The following is an 8,166-nucleotide window of genomic DNA, read 5'->3' as shown; positions in this document are numbered from 1 at the left end:
GTCGAAGGGTTAACTTGATTAATTTTGTGGTATTGTTGCATGATCCTTCAATCTGCGCATAGTTAGTACAGAACAGTCACTCAATATCGTCTGCCATGTCATTCCTCAATACGTCTGTTTATTTCTTGTTTATTGCAATACTTCAAACATGTAGATTAGTCATTTACATTACAAGAGACTTAAGTAAAAGATGGGATGAAACGCTTCAACGGTGGCGCGACATTTCAACACTTTATTTGAATCGATTTGTTGCCCTTTCTATTTTCTTGAAAATGAATTTCCCATACGTTTCTTAGATTAAATATTTTGTTTGTCAACGTTTCAACTAAACTAAACTAAACTAAATTAAGATGGCTGAAGCACAGGCAAAGAAACAAATATGAGTTTGGCCGCAAATTGTGCGTGGGGGATAAGGTTTCACGCAAACCCTGAGTGTGTCACAGTTGGCCAATGAAGTGTGTCGTTTACAAGACTATTCTACTATTGATTCTATTGCTATCAGTTGCAAAGCCGATCTAATCCGTGGAAGCCACTTTGCAACCTCGAACGTTTTCACTCAGTTTATCACGCTATCAAGATGAAGGGCCTACCGTATGCCATAGCACTTGGTTTAATTTACATCAAATGCATTGTCGCCTTTGTTGTGAGAGTCGTGTGGTCCCACACTCCAGTCCTTAAGAACAAGCTTCAAAAGTTCGAAGAAGAGAGCAGTCGTGTTCCATACCAAAACTTTTGGGACGTTTACGGTGGACGCAAGCACTTCGTCTCCATTGTAAAAATACTGGTCGGTGATTTAAACAAGGTGGCTAAGCTTGGCTTTTCTGCTCCGAATTGCACAGTTGCCAAGGTTGATGGAAAAGAATGCAAGCTGTTAGATTTTACTAAAGGGAATCGCCCGCTTGTTCTTAACTTCGGCAGCTGCACCTGACCACCTTTCCTTGTCACTTTTGTGAAAGACTTTCAGACTGTCGTTCACAATTTTGACAAGGTTGCAGATTTTCTTACAGTATACATTAGCGAAGCTCACCCAACGGATGATTGGCGTTGGAATGTAAGTACTGGCTACCACATTCTTCTCTGTTTTTCATTTTAGACGAGATTTCATAACCTTTTAAGTGCACTTTTAGTTACCTTATAAGGTGGGGTTGGATAGCTCTTTGTTCATAACCATGGCTATACCGAGTTAAATTAATCTTCTTCATCCAATTCGTCCGGGAAAACTAGGCTACCATATGGAGGTTAAAGTCCTTAAGTCACTTTCGCAATATGGAGATTAATATACGTCACCAGCGTCTTAGCTTAGAGTATGAGGCAAACTGAACTACTTGCCTCAGTCGTGTTTTCGTGATTTTTGAAAATAAAGTGTGATTCCAGAGTTGTCTTTGAAATGTACTCATCATAAACGCCTAAAATACCTGCGGAGAGAATTTAACTATCGACATTGCCTCAGTCATAATTTTTTTTTAGCTACGGACCTGGGGCCCGTTTCTCGAAAGTCCCGAAACTTTACGGGCCATTTTCGGGTGTCGCCATTTCCTCTGTATCTCAAGAACGGAGAGGATTTAAGGCAACAAACTTCACAGTCAGTTTGCTTTTTATTACCTTGAAAACATGTTTAAAAATCGGCTTTCCTGAACATGCGGTTGGCAGGTTCACAAATGGCTGTTCGGGCCCGAAACCGCGTTTACAGGACTTTAGAGAAACCGTCCCCGGTCACTCCTCCTCCCCGCCCCCCATCCCCCCCCCCCCCCCCCCAAAACAACGTTGAATTTTCTTTGCTATACGTCACAAACTGGATGTATAATTGTTTGATTTTAACAATATTACAGGAGGGGGAAAGGAGAGGAAGGCATTGGACATGCACAGGGAGCTCATAACAGGCTATCATAATAGTTTTCGCCGAAGAATTTTATCCCCCATTGTAGCTTCGTAACGCATCATAATGAAAAAATGAAATAATGGCTTACTTTTTCACCTTCATTATTCCACTTCTCATTATAGAACAACATCGAAATCCAGCAACACAAGAATTTAATAGAGCGTTGTGACGCCGCCAAACGTTTGCAGGAGTTCTGTTCATGCACCGCTCCTATTGTGGTCGACTCGATGCAGAATGAAGCGAACGACGCGTATGGAGCCTGGCCCGAGAGACTGTATATTATACAGCAAGGCAAGATAGTGTACGAGGGTGGGACGGGTCCCTACAACTACAACTTAGGGGAGGTGGAAAAGTGGTTAGAAAAATACAAAACCACTCTGTAACTACGTCCTAAAACGGGGGAGAAGTTCTAACTCGCCGGTCTTCATTTAGTCTTGTGATAAGCCATCAATATCGATTTGTCAAACAAGGTTTTTATATCTAGCATTTTTTAAAAGTGTGTAGCAATTCCTCTTACTTCCCCAATCAATGTAATTCGGATAATTCAAATGAAAATTTTTCATGGTGATTCATTGTACTTTTAACACGAATGACATTAATTAATATTCGTAACAGTACACTTTAAGACTTCTTCTGTAAGGGAAAATGGCCTACATAGCTTTTTAGCATGACGTCAGTGCTTCCGTGTTGGTTTTTCGAGCAAATCCCCTGGGAATTGAAACAACCAGAGACTCGTTAGCTTTGAGAATGAAGTGTTTGGTTTTTCGGTTTCAGTGGCTGGCGCATTTGAAAAAAAAAAGAAATGTTTGTAAACAGATATCTTCCCTCTTGTTTCGTACGGAAAGACTTATATGGCCGCTGATCACGTGGCTTCATAGCGCAACAATCTCCCCACCCACCCCCCCCTCACCCCCTCCAGCATATTTAATTTTTAGGGACCGTATATGAGAAATGCCCTACGGAGTAAATACGCTTCTCTTGATGTATGAAATCTTGTTACTGGGTTGCCTTATAAGGCAAACCCAGTCGAGGTCTTCGTTTAGTTTGTTTGTTTTCTTTTTTTTTTTTTTTTTTCGTTTTTTTTTTTTTTTTTTTTTCCGTGTCGGTAAAAGTCTTGCCTGTCACTCCCCTGGTAAGTAGTGTCTTTGTGTATAGAGCCTTCTGCGCGTATTTTCTTAGGATCGAGAGGGTAGTGGAACTGCGTAGATTTCTCTTGTGGACACGGTAGAATCATTAACTTAGCCTGCAATGGCGTCGAAAGTCATGCAACGCGAATGGCGTTTTAGTGGATCCTTAAACAAAATATACCCTTATGGAGCTCAATAATGGAAAGTCAGTTGGATAAACTAGGCATGAATCTCAAAAGCGACGAGTACTGGACTTCGACAACAATCTATCGCCCGTCGAGACGAAATCAAAGTGAGCAGTATTTACCTGAAGTACATGGTAATTTGACACAATTGAGTTTCTTGTCTTCACGCACGCAATCAAATAGGAAGAGGTTTTCGCCTCTAAGAGCAAATATGTTGTTTGTTTCAATAAAATTTTCGCTGGAAAAGGATTCTGTGGTATTTTCTGCCTTTGTGAATTATAATATCATGTTGTGTATTGAATTTTCGAGCTTAAGGTTCAAATGTGATATGGGAGAAGTTTTTTAGTATTGCTCTGTAAGCAGGAAGGGTTCACAAGCCTGTTGGAAGCGTGCTTGAGTTTCAACAAAATGAGCCCCAAAATCAGTGAAAACTTGTGACGCAGATGAATAATAAAGTAGCTGCTATTTCCAAAATGATGGAATTACCTGGTGATAAATCACGTCGTACACGTCTTGGAGAGTAAATTTTGACTTTGCATAAACAAGAGTTGGGCGATTGTGATCTTTGTTTTGACTTCGCTCATTTCATTGTCAAACTTTATCACACTTGACAGAAAAAGAAACTTACAAAAACCCGGTATCTTGGGCATATGAATTACGGGGTGGTGACTTCTTTGCCTAAAAGCAACTCACTTAACGAAACTGTCCTTTTTCAAACAACAACAAGGATTCAAACAGCTTCAATTCTTACAGAGTTCGATAAAACATGCGGTGGGGCAACCAAAGCGATGGGAGCTGTGTTGGGGTTTCAGTGTGAAAGTACAAACGGCTACTAACACTCTTATAACTCTTTTTTCATTATTATTTTACTAACCCACAGTCTGCAGTCTGCATTTTACCCTCAGTCTGCATTTTATCCCTGGTCTGCAGTCTGCAGTCTGCGTTTTACACTGACCGGTTATTTGAGTGGTTTTTGGCAACAGAGGTTAATTATTCGTAATGCGATCGCTTCCGTTGCCGTTAGCAATGGGTCGCAAATTTGACACTTTTATCGCATTATCACATTACGCATTGAACCACGTTATCTATTATTCCTAAAAATCTAAAAATATTCGTGCCTTATCAGTTTTCGGTCGAATTTATGTCCAAGAAGGCAGATAAATTGCAGAAAATATTAGTTTTGCATCCAAAAATTCGTAATCAACGCTAAAATGACCAAATTTTGCCTAGAAAACATATTTTACTGTTATTTTTCTTAAATTTTTTCGTTCAACTTTCGCTTTTATAAAATGTTTCAGTTTTCTGTAAATAAGTTATATGCTGTTGGAAAGCTTATTTTCTTAGCTTTAAAATGATGTATTTTTTCCCCCTAACTTAAATATTTTTGAGAAAAAAAAAACATTTTTTGGCGATGGCTGATTTACCGCGGTTTTCTCGCGGTTGGGAAAGTAGGAAGAAGAGTTAGGCCAGTAGCCAGGTTTTTAACCTCAGAAAAGGATCTGTTTCGTCGTACGAACGTGTGAGGACCTGTTAATTACCTTTTGGTTTGTTTTTGCAAGCCCGAGGGGGGGGGGGGGGGGGGCTCCCATATGAAACAGACGGGGATGCTCGTCGTCTCGCTTAGGGGTGTAAATTTTGGATTTTGGTCTCGCTTAAGGTCAAAATTTGCTTAAGTCACACCCAGATTGGTCTCCTTTAGGAGTCACAAAAAGCTTCAGCCACGCCCAGATGGTCTCCTTCAGGGGTTAAATTTAAAATTTCCGACTAGCATCCCTGTGTGTTCCATATGGGAGTCCCCCCCCCCACCTCCGGGGCTGCACGTACCACAGGCAACCCAGTGTACCCTCACGGAGGGTCTAGTTCTTAATGAGCCGAATCCAAAAATGCTTTGCAGCTAATCCAAACACTGCACTATTATGATTCACATGCCAAGGTTTCACTCCGTGATTAAGGAAGCTACCCACTGGAAAATGACCCTTCCCTACCCTTACCGTGAGGGTTAACATGGATCAACCTCCTTCCCAGGAAACGAGACTCTCGGTAGAGAAAAGCTCTGGGAACGTGGTTTTCAATCACGTGATCATTGGTCATATTTCCAATAAACAAAAGAAAAGCTTTGCTTAAGAATCCGGAGACGACGATTCTTCTTAATGAAACTATAGTTCGATTCATGGAGGATATGGCCGTTGCTTGTTTGGAGCAGGGACCCCAACGTGCCGGCCGAGACGTCAAGAGGAAGTTATGTGATGACAGCTAGTTTAATTTGATAATTCGGTGCAATGACAGTGGTATCGACATAGCCCATAAAACCAAGTTTCAAAGCAATTCCTTTCAAGTTAAACCATTATGTGTTGCGAAAGGTGAAACTGATAAACTGCCAATTTTTGTTCCTCGCGAAGAGAGATCAATGTAAATACTTAACTTGAAATCGTCAGTTTCCTGAATCTTCTGTCCATTCTAGCCGCTTTTTTGTTCATCTCTACGAAGTCCGAAATCCTGGATGACAGCCATAAAGGAAAAACACCATTTGAATGTGGATCTCTATGGCTCGACTAATAGTGTGGATATGAGGATTTGGTGTTTGGGCAATGAAGCTAAAGCTAGTCTAAACAGAAGGAATCTCGATAGTTAGATAGTTGATTTGGCAAGCTAAGACGTTTTCAATGGGTATACGATGGATTGTACTTTTTTTTTAACAAAATAATACAATCAACAATGGCATGATTAAAACAATTGCCAAGTTCTCTCAATAAAGAAATGCTTTATGCATTAAACTGTGTTCAAAAATATGTTGGTTTCTGGTCAATCAGATGAGTAAGTTTACAAAAAAATAGGTACGCAATGCGTACGTGTGGTAGTGCAGTAACTTGAAACACGGCCTTATTCGATAAATTTCAAGTGAGCTGCGTTTTGTTTTCCATAATCATAAAAATCAACGACGGCATCCGCCATTTTGTTTAAATGATCAGACGCGGGAAATCTGGAACGAGTGCTTTAGTTGGCCAGACGTAGCAAATTTCCTTGTGCTTATGCTTTGTTTCGGTTTACACGACGTAACCGAACGCAAGCAAGCAAGCAACTTGCTTGCGTCAACCTCGTTTTCACGATGAAATAAGCGCTCTTATGCTTGCGTCGCTAGTGAAAACCAGGGTTAACAACTCGCGAAAAAAAAAGGATACATCTCTGACAAAATGATGGCAAGACACCGGGTTTTTGCTTTTGTCAGTTTGTTTTTTCTTTCTTTCTACAATCTTGGACAAAACTGTTGCGAAAAATTCTAGCTTAAGCATCATTTGGCACGCACTCACAAAATACAGTGGTCCTTCCCCCCTTACCCCCTTACCCTTACCAATATTGATAATGTAATGCAAAATACTGTGCGAGCCTTTGGTCGCTTTTTGAAAAAACATTGAAATGGGAAGAGGGGGCAAAGTAGGAAGAATTTACTCTTTATTAGAGAGCCACATTTTCCCAATGAGTTTTGTCCAAGATTGTAGTTTATAAAGTTCGACAAGAAATATGCGAATTCAACATCCAACCCGTGAGGTCGACCATTGATTCTGCAAAAGCCAAAAATTCACACTCCCAGACGAGCAGCGGTGATCTAACCCGGACGTCGTGGGTTCAATTCCCACCCTGGTCAGAGTTTTTCTCTGTCCTTGTGTGGGCCCATTTCCATTAGTAGGGCTAACGCTCACATGGTTCATTTGGGGTACAAAACTAGCACTTCACGTTACACTCTAATCAATTAAGTCTGAGGTTATTTATCACCAGGTAATTCCATCGTTTTGGAAATAGAAGCTGCTTTAGTATTTATCAGCGTTACAAATTCTTGCCAATTTTGGGGCTCATTTGTTGAAATTCAAACACGCTTCCTGAAAATATACCTGTTTAACATCCTCGTGATTTACGCACGCGCTGAGGGCCTATCTGCCACGGACTTACACTATATTAGATCAGGGAGTTTAAGCAAAGACGACGCCTACGGCAACGAGAACGCCACAATGCAAGAAGATAATTGGTTAAAAAAGAAAAAAAATTGTCGTGCTGAACGTGCAGCATGAATTTCCGTGCATTTCTGTGCCATACTCCACAAAACAACAACGTCAAATCACAAAATTTTAGGTTTTGGCGACAACCGTTCATATCTATCCAGTTTCATTATAGTTCACCCTTATTGTACAAATGAACAAGACGGAATAATTGCGAAATACTTGCTATAGCGTTAAGTTATATTTTGGAATGACATTTTCGTTGGCGTAGCGGTCGACGTCGTCTTTGCTTAAACTCCCTACTCTTACAACTGGGTGAAATATTGTGTGGTGCACTTCCGATGCATTACCACAACAACATAATCACTAACAGAGAGGATCCAAACGAACCAACCACTCACGTGCACTAGTCCAATCGTCATAGCCAATAACATTACTGTCCACATGACAGACAATCAATAACCAATCAACACACTTAACACCTGACTCTAAAGATGACTTTAGCTCAGATGAGTGGTTGAATGCTTAATCGTGAACAGGATTCTTTGTTTGGATTACACTGAACCAGACGATGTAATAAAAGTCTATTAATGTTTCTGCATATAGCAAGGCAATAGCCGAAAGCCTCCGGTACCCTTATCCTGTCTGTGTTATTCCCCACCCCTCCCTTCCAAAAACTTGCTTGTGGTGCTGTTCTAGCAACAAGCTTGGACACGTGACACCAGAGAAGCACATGTGACACGAACCATCCTAAATTTGTCTTCTTTTGTCGTTAGTTTCTAAGGAATCCGTGGTGCTGCATCGATGGGTGTTTGAAACACAAGAATTAACATGATTAATTTTGGGTGTATCATTTGAGTTAGGAAACGCAAATTGGCAGTATTGGACAAGGGCTCGAAATTTCAGCTTTTCAATAACGGATGTTGGTTAATTTAATTACTGGGTTTCCAGTTGAAAAACGTGTAGTATTTTAAAGGTTTTTT

At 40.6% G+C, this 8,166-nt stretch overlaps 1 pseudogene; it reads left to right on the top strand.

Moving 5' to 3' along the window:
- The first annotated feature begins 287 nt into the window (after positions 1-287).
- On the top strand, positions 288-4,697 carry LOC138010873 (type I iodothyronine deiodinase-like; annotated as a pseudogene).
- Positions 4,698-8,166: the final 3,469 nt, after the last annotated feature.

Source organism: Montipora foliosa, chromosome 7, assembly GCF_036669935.1.
Source record: "Montipora foliosa isolate CH-2021 chromosome 7, ASM3666993v2, whole genome shotgun sequence".
NCBI lineage: Eukaryota > Metazoa > Cnidaria > Anthozoa > Scleractinia > Acroporidae > Montipora > Montipora foliosa.
Note: the sequence above shows the minus strand (reverse complement) of the source record. Positions and strands in the feature narration are given on the sequence as shown.